The 19,913-nt window shown below is 36.1% G+C and overlaps 1 pseudogene; it reads left to right on the forward strand.

Annotated features, from left to right (window-relative positions):
* The first annotated feature begins 7,348 nt into the window (after nucleotides 1-7,348).
* Nucleotides 7,349-8,305, forward strand: LOC101342125 (olfactory receptor 2G3-like; annotated as a pseudogene).
* Nucleotides 8,306-19,913: the final 11,608 nt, after the last annotated feature.

Raw genomic sequence — 19,913 nt, forward strand, 5'->3', positions numbered from 1 at the left:
ATGTTGTGGGGTTGTTAACCAGTGTCATAAAACAACATGTGTATGACTGTTTCATGAGAAACTATTTGTTCTGTAAGCCTTCACCTGAAGTACAATAAAATAAAATAAAATAAAAAAAGAATAGAAATTAAACAGAAAATAGCACACAACTGACAAGATTGATAAAACAAAAAGTACATTGTTGGAAGAAATAAGTAAAACCGATAAATCCTTGGCAGAGTGTTCAAGGGAAAATAAAAGAATGAAAGCACAAGAAAATCAATATCAGTAAAGAATATGGGACAGCATTATATATTCTAAATGGAGAAAAAGATGTTAAGAGAGTGTCGTAGTTATCTAGTGCTGCTATAACAGAAATACCACAAATGGATGGCTTTAACAAAAAAAAATTTGTTCTCTCACAGATTAGGAGGTCAGAAGTCCAAATTGAAGATACCAGCTCTAGGAGAAGGCTTTCTCTCTCTGTTGGTTCTGGGGGAAAGTCCTTGTCGTCAATCTTCCACTGGTCTAGATGCTTCTCAGCTCGGGAACTTTGGGTTCAAAGGATGTGCTCTGCTCCTGGCGCTGCTTTCTTGGTGATATGAGTCTCTTTGCTCACTTCTCACTTTTATATCTCAAAAGAGATTGACTCAAAATACAATCTAATCTTGTAGATTGAGTCCTGCCTCATTAACATAACTGCTTCTAATCCTGCTTCATTAACATCATAGAGGTAGGATTTACAACACATAGGAAAATCACATCAGATGACAAAATGGTAGACAATCACACAACACTGGGAATCTTGGCCTGGACAAATTAATACACATTTTTGGGGGACACAATTCAATCCATAACAGAGAGTATTATGAACTATCTTTGCACATTTTGTAAGAGGAACACATTTCCTTAGACTCTGAAGGCAGTGGGACAGACTCATAGAGGGAATGGGTTTATAGGCTGGCAGGGGTGGATGCACTGGTTGATGCAAGGGTTATGCAAACCCAAGAGGTGTGCAACCCAAATCAGGGGGAGAAGCTGGAAGGAAGGAAGGGAAGGGATGTGCAAGTCAGAGTGGGGAGAAATGTGCACATATTTGGAAGAGACTGTCTAAAGAAGAGGTATGTTGTGCCAGGAAAGAATGGAGTCCTTCCCAGGAAATTAGTTCAGGAGTGATTACAAAGCTTTTTGACTAATTTTAATGTAGTCAAATTAATCAATTTTTTACTTTATAGTTTAAGATTTCTATAACTTATTTACCGCCATTCATCTGTCAGTTTGTCATACTGTGGTGGCTTGTGAGTTGCTGTGATGCTGGAAGCTAGGCTACCGATATTTCAATGGCCAGCATGGTTACCCATGGCAGACAGGTTTCAGCAGAGCTTCCAAACTAAGACAAACTGGGAAGAAGGACCTGATGCTCTACTTCTGAAAAAACTAGCCGGTGAAAATTTATGAATAGCACCAGAACATTGTCTGATGCAGCACCGGAAGATAAGTCCCTCAGTTTAGAAAGCACTCAAAATACACAGTAGCTGCAACAATAGGCTCAAACATAGCAACGATTATGACGATGGTGCAGGACTGGGCAGTGTTTCATTCTGTTGTACATAGGGTCACTATGAGTTAGAACCGACTTGATGGCACCTGACAATAACAACAAATAACTTGTTTAAGAAATCATTGCTGTGATGAGATCATGAAGATACTGTTTTTCCTTTCATGGCTGGATCTCAATCATTTGGAAAGAATATTTGAGGATGATGTGACATAGTGGTCACATTTCATTTTTTTCCATATGAGCAATTAATTAGTGCAACACTATATACTGAAAAAAAAGCTTTCTTCAATGACTTGAAATGTGAACTTTGTTTTCAGTGGAGGGTCTGTGCATGTATTGGTCTGTTCTACTCCATTAGTCTATGTACTGCTCCTTATGCAAATGCCACACTTCCTTATATACTTAAGATTTATATTATATCTTGATAAACAATAGAGAAGTTCTTCTTATCTTTTTTCTTCAAGAATGTCTTGGAATTATTGACGCTTTGCATTTCTATATAAAATTTTGAATAATCTTATTAATTTCCACCAAAAAAATCTGTTAAGATTTTTATTGAGCTGGCACTAAATAAAAAGAGATAAAAGACAGAAATAAAAGACGTAATTAATGTATCCATAATTTTGAATGTTCTAATCAAGTATAACTTTAATCCTCTGTCTTAGTCCTCTAGTGCTGCTCTAACAGAAATACCACAAGTGGATGGCTTTAACAAAGAGAAGTTTATTCTCTCACAGTCCAGTAGGCTACAAGTCCAAACTCAAGGCATCAGCTCCAGGAGAAGGTTTTCTCTCTCTGTCAGCTCTGGAGAAAGGTCCTTGTGGTGTATCAGTCTTCCTTTGGTCTGGGAGCATCTCAGTGCAGGAACCTCAGGTCCAAAGGACGTCACTCTACTTCTGGCACTGCTTCTTGGTGGTATGAGGTTCCCGTGTGTCTCCGCTCGCTTCTCTCTTTTACATCTCAAAAGAGATTGGATTAAGACACTATCCAATCTTGTAGACCTCATCAGTATAACCTCATCATAGTGACAGAGTTTACAACACATAAGGAAATCAAATCAGATTACACAATTATACAATACTGGGAATCATGACCCAGTCAAGCCGACAGGCATTTTTAGGGGACACAATTCAATCCATGACATCCTCCAATTATTTGTCTTTAAAATTCTCTTGATGTTTTAAAAATTGTTGTGTAGATGCACTATACGTCCTTCTTAATATTTTTTCCTAGCATTTTCTTTGGAGACCTGGTGGTGAAGTGGTTAAGAGCTCTGGCTGCTAACCAAAAGGAGGACAGTTCAAATCCACCAGTTGCTCCTTGGGAACCCAATGGGGCAGGGTTGCTATGAGTGAACATCAACACCACCACCAGCAACAACACCACCACCACCAATATCTTATTTATTGCTGCTATTCTAAATCATATCTTTATAAAATGATAATTTTTAATTATTGCTGGTATATAAAAGTGAAATTGAATTTTCCATACTGATCATGCAAAATATGCTCGATTAAAATAGTTTATATCTTGATCCCTTTGGATTTTCTATGTACACAGTTATATCATCTGTAAAAATTCAAACAAATACTTGTACTTGAATATTCACAGCAGCACTATTCACAATGCCAAAAAGTAGAAACAACTCAAATGTTTATCAGTAGATGAATTCATCCACAAAATTGGTAAATCCATACAATGGAATATTCCCTGGCCATAAAAATGAATGACATATTGATATATGCTACAACATGGATGAACCTTGAAAAATTACAATAAACGGAAGAAGTCAGACACAAAAGGTGTTATATTATATGATTCCACTTATATGAAATATGCAGACTAGATAAAGCCATAGAGACAAAAAGCAGATTAATGGTTGCCAGGGGTTTGAGAGAGGGGGCAAATAAGAGTGACTGTTTAAGTGGTTCATGATTTTCTTTTGGGATGATAGAGGTGGTGGTTGCATAGCATTGTGAATACACTACATGCTACTGAATTGTGCACTTTAAAAAGATAAAAATTGTGAATTTTGTGTCATGTAGATTGTATTTTAATAATAAAGAAAACATCACTGCCTTTTTAAATTACAAATTCTATTTCTTTAACTGTAATAAGAAAATTCAAATTGTTTATTTCTTTTTTTGTCAGATTTAGTAAGCTGCATTATACTTGAGTTCCTTCCACTCCATCAAATACTCAAGTATATGAGCAAAAAGATTTTTTGCCAAAACACAAAATTAAATAAACTAGCAAAGGGCTTGAGTCCAGAATATTTAAAGATTTCCTACCTATCATTTAGAAAATAAAGCCTAGACTTCTGAACAGGTACTGCACAAAAGATCTCTAGATGACTTATAAATCTATGATAATCTGATCAACTTCACAATGAGATTCCCACTAAATACTACCAGAATAGCTAAAATTAAAAGGACAGGAAACATTAAGTGTAGGCATAGATATGGAACAATTAGAACTCACACTATTTGTGGGAGGGTAAGTTGGTGCAAAGGAGCCCTGATGGTGCAATGGTTAAGGCACTCGACTGCTAAATATCTACATAAGTTCACTTACTCATTGAAAGACATATTAAAAAATATCCATAACAGCATTATTTATGAAAGAAAACATTAGAAACTACCCGAATGTCCATCAACACTGTAATGGATAAATAAGTTGTGGCATATTCGTACAATGAAATACCATGCGGAAATAAAAATTGTACTCCATTATGACATATACCAACATGAATGAATCTCACAAATGTGTTGAAAGACTACAGACAGAAATAAGAGAAATAATGTTGCATGATCATTTATATGCAGCTCATAAACAATCAAAAAATAGTTACATGGGAGACAGGAAGAAGTAGCCTGGAAAAGGACTTCAGGATTCTTCTAGAGGTTTCTTTATGTTTTATTTCTTGATTAAGTGCGTTCACTTTGTAATAATTCAAGCTGCACCTTTATGAACTCTTTACCTTTATATATATAAATTAATTGATTAAAAAAGGTTAATTGACTCTCATAAATATCCAGATTCTCCTATGGCAGAAATGAGAAAAGAACTCAACTTTAAGAGCATATAAGGACAGAAGTTAGATAGCTTTGCAATTTTGCCTATATCTAAACAATGCTGAAAGACCAGAGAGACAGAAACATCTCCTTTAGAATGATCTCCTGGGACAGTTCATCTTCGGATACTGTGGCACCTGATGTTAATTGCCATACTGGGAAAACTGAGTCCCTGGGATCTCTCTGGGTTCAGTGCTGCGTCCTTTTCCAGACTCTTACGCTTTGCTGATCTTCAGAGATCTCCACTCAAATAATAGCCCCTCCAACCAGCACACAGTCACTGACCTGGCACTTCAAGGTAATAGCAGTTTGTACCTCATGGCTTAAATATCCTTTTCATATGCAAATGAGATCATCAGTGTACAAACTAAGGCTGGAAAACCTCCTCTCTTCTAATTTATTCACTTGTTTTTATGCCTCAATTTTATACCTACACCAGGATGATTCATCATGCCTCTAATTCCGAACTTTTAGTAGTAGATTGAGATGCTGGTTTAAATATGATGTTAATCTGGTGAGGGGAGATTATATGGTGCACATGTGATTTTAAATTTTGTATCATAGTGAAATACAATTCTTCTTTAATACAAGCTTAAAATGAACATACTCTTATAAATAAGGAACCAGTTCAAGACTGAATTGACCTCGCATGGCATTTCTTCTGAGGGGTGTGTGTGTGTGTGTGTGTGTGTGTGTGCGTGTGCGTGCGTGAGTGTGTACTATAAAGACACAGGAGAAATTCTCATTTGATTGGAATGGGTAAAGTGGCACCCTACAAGCTGCATTAAAGATTATAGAAGGAAAGTGACATGGGTCTTGCTTTATATTATTCCTTTGATAGAAGAAAAAGAGTACCTTTTAGGGTACCATAGCTAAACGGATACGAATGAAGGGAAAAAGTTGTTGCATCTATGTGTGTATTTGTGTTTGTATGCATAGATACATATGTGTATAACTGTGAGTGCAATTGTTATAATTTGAAAAAATATATAAACTGGTTTCTTTCCTATGGTCCCTGTCAGTCACTTTTTACTATTCTGCTCCCTTTCACCCATTTTGAAGGACCACTGGTACCACAATGTTTAAAGTGCTCAGCTGCTAATCTAAATTGGACAGTTCAAATCCACTAGTAGCTCTGTGGAGAAAAGACCTGGTGATCGGCTTCCATGAAGATTAAACTCGTTGCTGCCGAGTCGGACTCATAGCGCCCCTACAGGACAGAGTTTCCAAGGAGCGGCTGGTGGGTTAGAACTGCAGATCTTTTGGTTAGCAGCACAATGCTTGACCACTGTGCCACCAGGGCTCCCTAAAGATTACAGCCTAGGAAACCCTAAGGGGCAGTTCTACTCTGTCCTGTAGGGTCGCCATGAGTCTGAAATGACTGGCACACAACAACTCCATTTTGAGGGAGCACTAATTACCTCCTGCTGTTTGTGGAGGTCCAGATTCCTCATTTGACTCTTCATTTCATTTCCACTGAACTCTGCTAAGTATATTTTTACATGAAAACTTAAATGAATATAAGGGATTAATTGTTGAGTGTTACTTAATATATTTTATTTCCATGATTATTTTTAACAACTAATTAAACGATTTCAGGATATGCAATTATTAGGACAGAATTTTAAAACCTGAGTGATTTTTGTTAATGATATATAGAAAGTACCTGTTTGTCCTAACATGAGGTACAGTTAATGGTCTTAGGTTATATTCTTTGTGTCAGTGAACGTATTTATAAACATATGCTTTTATAGATGTTCAGACTTTCAAAAGCCCATTAAGAATCTTGACCCCTTTAACTTTCTAGAAGGTAGAATTCTGTGTGGGTTTGAAGAACATTGAAGCAGCTTCTTTCATCCAGCTAAAGCGTCCTCCTTTCCCTGCTACTCATTCACTCCACTCACACACAAAAGCCTCTTCATTCAACCTGCAAGACCAGAAGGCTTGTTTCCTTCCCCAGCAGCCCACACCAGTGTTCTAAAGGCATTGCATGAATTTCTATCACTAATAACTGGTGGAATAAATGAGTTAATGAATTCTTAAAGGAAATGTGTTTTTGATACGTTGTGTGCATAATGATTATACATTATAACATTTAGATACAACTGTTAATATTATTGCTTTCAATAACCAAATGTTTGCCATTTAATAGAAAAAAATTATCTCTATAATCTCCAGAAGCTGGCAGCCATTCATATAATGAAAATCCTTGAAAAAAAAACTTTCTATCTCAAAATTTATGGTTGAAGAATGGAAGTATTTACATACATTGTTTACATATACTAAATATATTCCTGAGTTTCCCATTGAATTTGAATGACTTGTCATAAGCCATAAATTAATTAAAAGTATTTTATTCCTCTGGCCTTCTCTTTTTTTTTTTTAATCTCTTCTTTGTTTTCCTTTAGTTTGGTTTTTGTTTTGTGTGCGTGCATGTGTGTGTATGTGTGTTCATGTGAGATAAATTTTATCTCAGTTTCTAACAGTTATCTCTCAAGAAAACTCTTTGCTTTCACAATTAGATTCCATGTGCCTCTCTATAGGCTTCTTCTAAACGGCACGTGCTGCAACTTCTGAAGGAAAAATGGTGTCAAAATTTATTCCATGGTTCACTGTGATTTCTCTCAAGGTTAGTATTTCAGTTATTTTAAAAGCTGATGTTGTGACCAGTGGCCAACACGTTTCCCTCTCTCTGAATTCTTATGATGTTTTCTTCCTTCTTCTGAGCAGGGCAATGGGGATGAACAACAGCAGTTTCAAAGGTGACTTGATCCTGGTGGGCTTCTCTGACCAGCCCCAGCTGGAAAAGATACTCTTTGTGGTTGTCTTGCTGTTCTATCTCCTTACACTTGTGGGAAATACAGTCATCATTTTGATCTCCTTCATAGATCCCAAACTTAAAACACCCATGTACTTTTTCCTCACTCATCTCTCGCTAGTTGATGTCTGCTTTCCCACTAGCATTATCCCCCAGTTGCTGTGGAACCTAAGAGGACCAGCCAAGACCATCACATCCCTGGGCTGTGCTGTCCAGCTGTATGTCTTCCTGTCTTTGGGCTCCACTGAGTGTGTTCTCCTGGCTGTGATGGCTTTTGATCGCTATGCTGCTGTTTGCAAGCCCCTCCACTATGCAGCTGTGATGAACTCACGGCTATGCCAGGCTCTGGCAGGGGCTGCATGGCTGAGTGGAATGGGAAATGCTCTCATCCAGGGTTCCATCACCCTCTGGCTTCCTCAGTGTGGACACCGGTTGCTGCATCATTTCTTCTGTGAGGTACCCTCTATGATTAAGCTTGCATGTGTGGACATCCATGCCAATGAAGTTCAGCTCTTTGTTGCTTCACTGGTCTTGCTTCTCTTGCCCTTCACAATGATATTGATGTCCTATGGACATATAGCCAGAGCAGTCATCAGGATCAGGTCAGCCCAGGCCCGGCACAAAGCACTGGGGACTTGTGGCTCTCACTTGATGGTAGTGTCCCTCTTCTATGGAACCATCACAGCTGTTTATATCCAGCCCAACAGCTCTTATGCCCATACTCATGGGAAATTCATCTCCCTCTTCTATACGGTAGTGACTCCAGTCCTCAATCCCCTCATCTACACGCTGAGAAATAAAGATGTGAAAGGAGCACTGAGAAGACTACTTCACAGAGATCTAAACCTATAAATAATGAAGCAAAGTCCATAGTGGTCAATTTTTATAACAAAAATAAACCCTGAAGATCTGGTACGATATTTCACTCAAGAACTTTACCAACCTATAAGGAGTAAATGTAATCTTCACTGTCTGTGTTATTGTATTTCACTTGTCCTCAGAACTATGTATCTTCTTCAATCTCTTTCCCAGTATTCTTTTGGACACCATGTGAGGCAATATTTTCCCAAATACTTTAACTCTCTATTGTTTGTATTAGTTCTCCTTCTTGCTGTGCTTTTCTTTGGCCTTCCTTCTCTTTTTACTTTCTTCTTTCCTTCCTCTCTTTCTTCCTTCTTTTTGTTCTTCTTTTTTTTTTTTGGCCGGGGGGTGCTATTCCTTCTTTTACCACATCAGCATGATGGGCTTAACAACCATTTTCCTTGTTGTTTCTTCATTATATCCCTTCACATCAATTCTAACAACTCCTGAAAACAAATATCTCCAAAGAAAACATCCCATTGATCACAACAAAAATATTTCATTTGGCTTGTGAGGTACAGTGGAAAGATTCAACTGAAATTTGAATTTTAACTCAAGTTCCTTTTTTGACTTTGTTCAAGCTTTTATTCAGCTTTTTTACATAAAGTTATCTTATGAGTAAAAGGGAATGAACTCTATTCTTATCTTGATTAAAAGATCTAAAAGATAATATAAGAAAAGCACCTTCTAAGAAGTGATCATAAATATTAGTATCTTTTCAATCTTGCACTTATCTGTTTATAGTATTGCCCCTATTTTGCTCTAATATATTCCCATTACTTTCAATTGTATCCAGTTAAAACTCTTACCTAGTCAATGATTAGTTCCCTCTTATATTTATATCTGCATGGAAAAAAAAATCACCTGAAAATATGGGGAAAATAAGTTAATCTTTGTCCCATCTTTATAATATATAACACCATATAATTTATTTTCTCTACTCACAGAAAGTGCATCACATTTTCATATAATGGTGGTAACACAGCTGATGGTGTCATTTCCAAAAGGAGAAATACCTAGAGTGGTAGTGAAGAGTGACATTTGATGTGGAGAGACAAGAGTCTATATCCTGTTTCCTCAATTTATTTACCAGCTGCATAACTCTAAGAGAATTCTTTAATCTCTTTCAGCCTCAGTTTCTCCATGTCTAAAATGAGGACCTCCCTGAAAAGATTTATTGTAAGTATTCCAAAAAACAAAGAAACCAAACCCGGTTGATTCCGACTCATAGCAACCTTATAGGACATAGTAGAACTGCCCCATAAGGTTTCCAAGGAGTGGCTGGTGGATTCAGACTGCTGACCTTTTGGTTAACAGCCAAGCGCTTAACCACTGAGGCACCAGTATTTTGGGAGATAGCTAAAAGGCATAAAGAAGGAACTCAATAAATGTCAGTTACTTCTATTACATTCTGTTGTTTTTCTTAGCAATGAGTATGGTGTAGGAGTCCTGGTGGCGCAGTGGTTAACTGAAAGTCCAGTGGTTAGAACCCACCAGCTGCTCCAATGGAAGAAAGATGTGGTAGTCTGCTTCTGTAAAGATTTACAGCTTTGGAAACCCTACGGGGCAGTTCTACTTTTCCTTATGGGTCGCTGTGAGTCGAAATCAACTGGATGGCAATGGGTTTGTTTTAAGTATGGTGTCATACTGAGTGTCCTTGATAGCAAATATACCCCACCCAGAGAAGCCTTGAAAGAAAGTCTTGGAAATTTGCTTCCAAAAGGTCACAGCTTTAAAAACCCTATGGAGCTCAGTTCAACTCTGCACACATGGGGTCACCATGAGTTAGAATCTACTCCACAGCAACTGTGTGTGTGTGTTTCCTGACTTTTTTTAAGTTCACTTGGAAAGAGAGGCCTGATATACTTCCAGAAATCAGCTATGGAAAACCCTATGGGCCACAACAGTCTGATGCTCAACAAATTAGAGGAATGGTGCAGGACCACACATTGTTTTGTTATGTTGTGCATGGGGTCACCATGAGTTGGGGGTGACTCCATAGCAGCTAACAACAAGAAGTTCACTTGTGATAATCAGATGAATGTCTTTTGGCAACTAGTCAAATAAGCTTATCAATTGTTTGATTTAAACATCTACTTTTTCATAAATAAGCCAACACTAATTAGTCTACTGTGATCTAATGATTTTGACTCAACTATGATATTTGACTTGCTTTGATTTCTGTGGTTTCCCATTCCCAGAGTATGAAGGAAAATGCATTCCCCTGACTAAGATAAAACTCAAACTCTAAACAAAGATACCCTTATCAAAACATGGAACTTGCTCCAATTTTAGTTATATTGTTTACCTCCTACAAACTGGATTCACCTATTACCCAAATCAGATGAGGTTTCGATTGGCAAACTTCTCCTGAAAAGCTGTACCAGCATGATCCATTACTCACCTGTATGATTATCCATATTTTTGTTTTCCCTAATATTTACTTTTTATTGACCCCAGATCATCTCTTCCCCTTATTTTTCTAACAGTCGCTCTTTTGCATTTTCACATTACTTGCTGAATTCCTTAAAAGTAAAAAATATACATTAAAAGTCAATCAGTAATAAGTTCATATGAGAGAAAAATGAACCTTTAAGAACTGCTCTTGAATTTCACCTGTAGATATATATCCCCAAAATTGAAAACAGGTATTCAAACAAATATTTTTATATAAATATTCACAGCAGCACTATTCACAATAGCCAAAAGGAGGAAACAATATAAATGTTCATCAGCAGACGAATGCATACACAAATTGTGGTATATCCATACAATGGAATATTATTTGGCCATAAAACTGTATGAAGTATTGATACATGCTACAACATGGATGAACCTCAAAAACGGTATACTAAGTGTAATTAGCCAGACACAAAAAGCCACATATTGTATGATTCCCCTTATATGAAATATCCAGAATAGATGAAGCCATAGAGACAGAAAGCAGATTAGTGGTTGCTGGGGTTTAGGGCAGGAGAAAATGATAGTGACTGCTTAATGGGTTCAGAATTTTCTTTTCCGATAGCAAAAATGTTTTGGAACTTGATAATGGTGGTGGTTGTATAGCATTGTGAATATAATAAATGTCACTGAATTCTACACTTCAGAATGGTTAAAATTGTGAATTTTGTGTTGTATGAATTTTATCTCAACAATAAGAAAATATCATGGCCCGGAGGTGTCATTTGAGGAAAGTTTTAAATTACAGATTCTATTTCTTTAACTATCATAAGACCACTCAAAATTTTTATTTCTTCTTTTGTTGTATCTGGTAAGTTGCATCGTACTTGAGTTTTTCCACTCCATCTATATATTTAAGTATATTAGCAGAAAGTTGTTCACTGAAAGACAAAATCAAATAAGTTATCTTGAAACACACAGAACAAAGGGCTTGAAGCCAGAATATTTAAAGATGTACTACCTAACAATTAGAAAAAAGCCTAGACACCTAAACAGGTACTACACATAAGGTCTCTAAATGACCTAGAAGCATATGATAATCTGATTAATTCTGTTAATTTATTAAGGGAGGACAAATTAAATCTGATAATGAGATTCCTACTACATACCACCAGAATGGCTGAAAATAAAAGGATAGAAAATACTAAGTGTTACCATAGATATGTAGCAATTGGAACTGTCACACTATTTGTGGGAGTGTAAGTTGATACAAACATTTTGCAGAACTGGTGGTATGCATTAAAAGTTGAAAGGAGCCCTGGGGTGCAGTGATTAGCGCTCAGCTACCAACCAAAAGGTCAGCAGTTGGAACCCATTAGATGTGACAGTCTGCTTTCATAAAAATTACACCTTTGGAAACCCTATAGGGCAGTTCTACTCTGTCCTATGTGGTCGCTATGAACTGAAATTGACTCAACGGCAATGGGTTATTAAAGTTGAACATATACATACTTTATGACCCAGCAATTTCATTTCAAGTTATACTTACAAGGGAAAGATCTACATAAATTCACTTGCTCACTGAAACACATGTACAGAAATATTCATAGTAGCATTATTCTTAAAAAACAAAAATTAGAAACTGTCTAAATGTCCATGAGCACTACAATGGATAAGCGAATTGTGGCATATTCACACAATGAAATACAATGCAGCAATAAAAAGTGTGCTCCACTGTTGCATGTATCAATCTGACAAACTTGATGTGTAGTGAAGGAAGGCAGATATAAAAGAAATAATGTTATATGATTTCATTTATATGTATTTCAAAAACCATAAAATAGTGGTGACATGGGGGACAGGAAAAAGTAATTACAGAAAGGGAATTGAGGATTCTTCTAGAATGTTCTTTATGTTTTACTTCTTGACTAGGTACATTCACTTTGTAATAATTCATCAAGCTGCACCTTTCTGAATTCTTTACCTTTTTGTACATAAAATAATTTATTTAAAAAAATCAGTGTACTTTTGTAAAAATCCAGCTTCTCTTGAAGATTCTAAATATTTTGAATCATGAGACTCAATGCATAAAAATTTGATCCACTGGAGCCACAAATTTGTTTCCTTGAAGTAGGGCATATGCTGTACAATTTGTCAAAGTTTCCATCACTTTTAGTCTTGAATAGACACTTTAGTTAACTGTTGGCAGCCGTTATTATTTCATTACTGTCTTTGTATTTCTTATGATTTATCTATTCAGTCACTCATATCACCTGCCTGGAACCTGTATGTACATGAGTTTTTACCTGCAGCATAAAATATTGGAAGAGGGATTAGACTTAGACAAAAAGAGGTTCACCACTTCTATTGCGAACTGAAGAAATATCACTTGTTGAATTCCTCACTTTAAAGGTCAATCAATAAATTCATACGAGAGAAAATGGACCTTTAAGAACTGCCTTTAAAGCAAGTGTACAAAGAACTGTACGGTGAAGTCATAGACCAACAAATGAATAAGTTACTAGTTATTCACTCAATCAGTAATAATTTATACATCATTTTATGTTTATCACTGTGAGGAAAACAAAAAATTAGAAGATGCTAGCACAGCCCACAAGTAATATACAGTCTCTCTATAAGATAGATGCTGCATACGTACTATGGAATATTACTCAGCCATAGAGAGAAATGAAGTCCTGATACATGCTACAATATGGATGAACCTAGAAAACATTATGCTGAGTGAAATAAGTCAGTCACAAAAGGAAAAGTATTGTATGATCCCACTTATATGAAATATCTGGAATAGGCAAGTGTATAGAGACCTAAGTTTATTTTAGTGGTTACCAGGGATGGCGAGAGGGAGAGGAAATGGGGAACTTATTGCTTAGGAGACACAGAGTTTATGTTAAGGGTGATGGAAAATTTTTGAAGTGAATAATGGTGATAGTTGAACAACATGATAAACATAATTAATGTCACTGAACTGTACATGTGAAAGCATGTTAAAATGGCAAATTATTTGTTACATACTAAAAACTAAGAAGAAATAGCAGCTTATGCCCAATCTCTCAGGAAATTCTGTTTTCTTTACCCTCAACATATATCCAGAATTGTTATATGAGTTCCCTTGCTAACACCCTGCTATGAGTCCCCATCATCTTTCCATTTGATTTAATGACTTCTATCCTTCTTGGTGGAGCCCTGATGGCACAGTAGTTAAGAGCTACTGGTGCTAACCAAAAGGTCAGCAGTTCGAATCCACCAGCAGCTCCTTCGAAGCCCTATGCGGTAGTTCTACTGTGTCCTATAGGGTCACTATGAGCCAGAATCTACCCCATGGCAACTGTTTTAACAGGTTTTATCCTTCTAGGCAATTCTAAACAAAACAGCCAGAGTAATTCTTCTGAAACTCAAGGGAGATCATGTCACTTCTCTGCTTAAAGCGCTAGAATGGCTCTCTATTTCATGCAGAGGAAAAGCTGACTTTCTTACAATGGCCTGCAAAGCCCCACCCGACTTCTCCTCTCCTGATCTCAAATCTCCTGCAGCTCCCCTCTTGATTCGCTCTGCTGGGCTCCACTGTCCTCCTGGTTGCCCTTTTTTCTTTCTTTGTGTATATTGATGTAGAAATATAGATAACACAGCATTTGCCAATTAAACATCCTTCACATGTATGATTCAATGACACCAATTACATCAATCACATGTGCAACTATCACCAATATTTGTTGCCAAAACTTCTATTGCCATAAATAGGAACTCTATGCCTCCTAAATAGTGATTACCCCTTTCGCCCTCCCTTCTTCCATTGGTAACCACTATTAGTCTTTTATGTCTGTACATTTGTTCTAAATATTTCATGTAAGTGGGATCGTACAATATTTATCCTTTGTGATTGAGTTACTCCTTGTTGTTCTTAAACACCAGGTATACTCCCATCGTAGGGCCTTTATTCTCTGCCCGGAATACTTTAACCCAGATACTTGCTCGGCTAATTGCTTCCCCTCCTTCATGTTTTTAGCATTAAAAATCACCTTCTCAAGGAGACCTCTCCTAACCACTGTCTTTAATCCTGCCATCTGTCTACCTCACCCACCGGATACACCTTACTCTACTCTATGACTTCTTTCATCTGTAACATTTATCATTTTCTAACATACTATGCAGCACTATCTATTAGATTTATTATTTTTTATCTGCCCCCGCTCTCCTAGAATTTTAACTTCTCAGATGCAAGGATCTTCATTTTGCTCACTAGTGTTTCCCAAGTGCCTAGAACAGCATCTGGTGGTCATAAGCATTCAGTGAGTATTTGTTGGGAATGTTGAATTAATTTAGAAATATTCAAGAAACTGCCAGGTAAACATCCAAAAGAGCTGAAAGTGTTTACCTTAGGAGATTGAGAAATGGAGGTGGAGAGGGAGTGGGATACTAATTTTTTAAACTAAATAAATAATCCATGTGGAACTTTTTGACTTAAAATTATGTATATTTATTCCTTTGAGAAAATAAATTTAAATTTAAAAACATCAAGTTAAAAAATAAGGAGATGCATATTAAAGAAAATTTGATGAAGGCAAAATGTTGGTGTATTTAGTTTCAGGCTTTAAGAAGCACATTTCTCATAAATGTAGTCACATTCTAGATACACTCCTTAGGAAACTTCCCATGAAGAACTCCACAGTGTTGTTGTTTTGTCCTTATTATTGTTGCAAATACAAAATATGTAAAAAACATAAGACAAGAAATACACACAAAAAGGATATTCATGGGTAAAATAAATCCCTCCTCCACTCCTAACCTCGTCTCTCCCTTTTCCACCCCAAAACAATCATTGTTGTCAGGTTTATGGATATTGTTTCAGAGATACTCTGTGAGCACATATATTTATTTATACATGTATATTGACAAGTGAATAGATAGATAAAAGAGCAAATGCATCTTGTGTTATAAATAAACCAGTTGCCATTGAATTGACTCCCACTCATGTCGACCCCATGTGTGTCAGAGTAAAACTGTGTTCTGTAGCGTTTTCAATGACTGATTTTTTGGAAGTAGATCACTAGGCCTTTCTTCCAAGGCACCTCTGGGTAGACTTGAACCTCCAACCTTTTGGTTAGCAGCTGATATTGTTAGCCGTTTGCACCACCCAGGAACTCCCATCGCATAAATACTCTCCTGTAAAGTGCTTGTCTCCCTTAAGTGTATATATTGTATACTATTCCAATCCTCTAGCCGTAGATTTGCCTATTTTCACCGACTGTTAACATTACACTGCAAAAATGTATTTAACAATGTCAGGATTGGTGATCGTTTATAATGTTTCTTGTCCTTTTCGTATGCAAATAAAGCTGCAGTGAAGTTCCTTAGACATCCATCTCTGCACATGCATGTGGTAAGATCTCTCAGGTAAATGTTCATAAATGGAATTGCTGTGCTGATAGACATGTTCAATTTTATGTATGATATATATTTCTAAATCCCTCTACAAAGAGGCTAGAGCAAAGTGGCTTGACAGCATGATATAAAATACTTTGCTCTTTGCAATTTGATAAGTAAAAATTGTATCCATGTGGCTTTAATTCACATTTCTTGTATTTGTAAGGATAAACTTTTTTAAATCATATAAGTCTGAAAGTCAGATAAGGGTCCGTGTCCTGGTCTTTTGCTGTTGTTTCAGTTGGATATTGGTCTTTTCCATACCGACTTATAACAGACATATTGTACATTAAGGAATTTAGCCTTTTGTTTTTCACATGCTGCTTCTTTGTTTTCTTTTTTAAGTTTGTCACTCGGTTTTTATTTCACTTTATGATATTTTTCTCTGCCCAAAATTTACTTTTATGTATCAAATGCATCACTCATCTTGTTGTTGTTAGGTGCTGTGGAGTCGATTCTGACTCAGAGCAACACTATGTACAACAGAAGGAAACATTGCCCGGTCCTGTGCCATCCTCACAATTGTTATTATGCTTAGGCCCATTGTTGCAGCCACTATGTCGAACATCTTAAGACCTCTGAATTCTGAATAAACTTAGATCTTTTGAGTGATCTTAGATTTTTGAGTGATCTTGTTTCTACATTTAATTTTTTTATATTAGTTTAGAATTAATTTGGTTTGGAAGTTAGGTAAGAATCTAATTTTTTGTATTTTTTTTTTCACAGATTTTAAGTCAGTTGGTACAACCACATTCTATTGAAAAGTTCCCCTGTTTCCTAACAATATGAAATTCCACCTTTATGATAAAGTATATCTCTGTATCTGGGTTTATTTCTGAAGCGTGATAGAAAATCTTTTCAAAAACCTCATTTCATATGATAATCTGAGACCAAGTTAATGCAGGATTTTAATAGCCAGACTTTTATGATAATTAAGTACAAAGTATGATATTCAGGGTAATTTGTCCAAGATCACAAATATGGTATTTATAAACAATCCTAGTAGTTTGATGTACATTATTTTTTCTAGTACTCCAAAGATACTCTGAAAGTAAAAACAAAGGCTGATATAACGAAGACACTGGGCCAAATAATATTTTAACTTTGACCTCCAAACTAAAGAATCTGGATTAGTGATGCTTAATAACTTGGAGAAAGAAAAACTAGATCAAATTTGGAAGCTCTGGTTTGTCTTCTTGGTTGACCTAGCTGTGATCTTGGTCAAGTTATTTGATTTTTCTGAGTTTTGGAACTTTCATAGGCTAAATATGTCATCAGCTTAGTAATACATCTGCCTAATTCATACAGTGGCTGTGACTATCAAATAAATTAGCGTATGTCTTATATTTATAAAATATCTCATATGATAAACATAAGTATAGTGGTAGAATAAGGAGCCGTTATGGGGGAACATGAGAAAAAAATAATATTTGAGAAAGATTACTTCCACAGCTACATATAGTCGTCCTGTTTGTCTCAGAATAGTAAGCACATGTAAAGGGGAATTTTATCAATTTCATAATTTATAATATAAAAATCATCTTGGCAACCCCTGAGAATTAATTTGGTTTCTTCTGAGATGGCTCACCTAACTTGCATGCCCAAAGTTTGTATTATGTAAGGAACATTTTCCTGATTGCTTCTGAGGGGTCTTGCCTTCCATTCCCTCTGGTTCTTCTCTCCTGGACAGGTTGGCAGCAGAAGGTGCTAATTTATTCTGAATCTCAGAGGCTTAAAAAGGATGATGAGGCCAAGATGGTAATGGCCTAAAAAGTCATGGGAAAACTCCCTATGGATTTATTGATTCTACAGACAGCCATAAATTGAAGGTGGTTTTTGGAATTGACCCTTTAGTAGATTAGAGAGAGCTTGTTTGATTCTACAGAGGACTGAGAAGAAATCTAAACAGCAAGCCTGTGTCTGGGAATTCTGTTCAAGCCACAGGTCAGTCTTCCATCCCTCCCCAACTCTAAGCCATATACTAGACAAACTAATGGATCACAACCCATAACAGGTAAATGCAGAGGGCTTTGGAGAGGGAAGGATAGCCAAAAACAAAGGTCACTTTGCTTTGTCATTTCTTCATAGGATGGGGTGAGGGCAATATTCAGGGGTAGAACTGTAAAGTAAACAAACTAAAAATAATTTTAAAAGGTTGATTCCACAAGACACATGTATTTCTAAGAGTAGAATAATGGGATTGTGAAGAGTACTGACCTAGGATTCAAAATTTTATATTATTTAAATCTTTGCTTCTAAATTTACTCTATAAAACTTGGGCAAGTTCTGAAACTTCTTGATGCCTGAGTTTCTTCTTTTCTAACATTAAAAAAATTAATTTTTACTTTACACAACTATTATAGGAGCAAAATAAACATATGTGAGGGGATCATATATATGTATGAAATAAATTTATATACGTATATATAAAGTTTATTGCTTAGGTTTATTTAATGTTAAATGTGAACATTCTCATATTTATAAATCTGTGTTATACACTATTTTATATGAGGAAAGTAATGGGAAAATACAAGTATTACTATTCATGTTATTTACCTTTGGAACCTTGCGTTTTCACTTAAATAGTTTTAGAAGTGCTTTTACCACTTTTCTAGAGTCAAACTGCTCTTTGCAGTATAAAGCTGGTGGATAATAAGATAATGATTTTGTACAGAAACCATTTTAGATTGAAATTCTCATCATTCAGATAAATCAAAGATAGTTTAAATATATAACAATTTAGAATAAGAGAATCTGACAGAGAATATGGGATTAAAACTATAGCAAAGGTCCTTGGACAATAACATTAAGAATAAATATTTATAGTAAATCAGAGGCATAACAAACACCCAAGTATAATTTCTATTTTGTCTTATTCATGTATTATAACAGAATCATGCTTAGAAAGTTATTGAAGAGCATATTAGGATTAAAGTTTTAAGAAAATGGGCTCTACTTTCTTCTTAAGCCTAGTGGTCAGATAGTTCTTCCCTGCTCCTGCTTCATCCCTCTGCACACCCCATCTGCTTAAGATCCCTGGATATGTCTGTCTTCCCAGTTCCAGTTTCTCACCCTCAGGGGGATGCATCAGTATTTCCTTTACTTGCTATTTAAGTAAATTAAACTCTACTAATCCCCATAATTTTCTTATACGGCCAGCAATGCAAGGATACCCCATAGCCCTTTGCAGGCAAATAAACTGAATTATTACAGGAGTTTGTCTCACTCCTTTCATCTCTAGAAACAGAGTTTAATTCTCAAGAAATCCAGATTTCTGGGTTCTGTGGAGGTTGGGATGACCCACCTAACCTATCACCCTGAGTTGATCTTTGAACCTTGAGCCTTAAAGAAACTGGTCTGCTAAAAGTCACCTTTAAGTCAAACAATAGTCTAGCTAATTGGTAAAGACCATTTTGCCTTAAGCATTGTGCTCTTTTGAAGAATTATCTACATATAGTCAGTTTGAAGACCCAGAAACTAGAAAGGTCAGACCAGGGCTATGTTTTAGGGTTAATCAGTACTTATTTTAATTGCTCTTTAAGACAATGCTGTATGGAATCTTAGTGACCACAAGTTGTTTTACTCACGATAAGTTGGGGTATAAGAATCTTTGAAATTGTCTCTTTGGAATGTTTTTGACTCCCTAGTTGTAATATTACCCTGATTTGCAAATTATATATTAAATAAACTTCAATCATTTTCTATTATTGGCTTAATATTACTTTTGTTTAACCAATCTTTATTTACCATTTTTATTTTCTTTCTGTATTCAAGTATT

Source organism: Trichechus manatus, unplaced genomic scaffold (assembly GCF_000243295.1).
Source record: "Trichechus manatus latirostris isolate Lorelei unplaced genomic scaffold, TriManLat1.0 scaffold00180, whole genome shotgun sequence".
Lineage (NCBI taxonomy): Eukaryota > Metazoa > Chordata > Mammalia > Sirenia > Trichechidae > Trichechus > Trichechus manatus.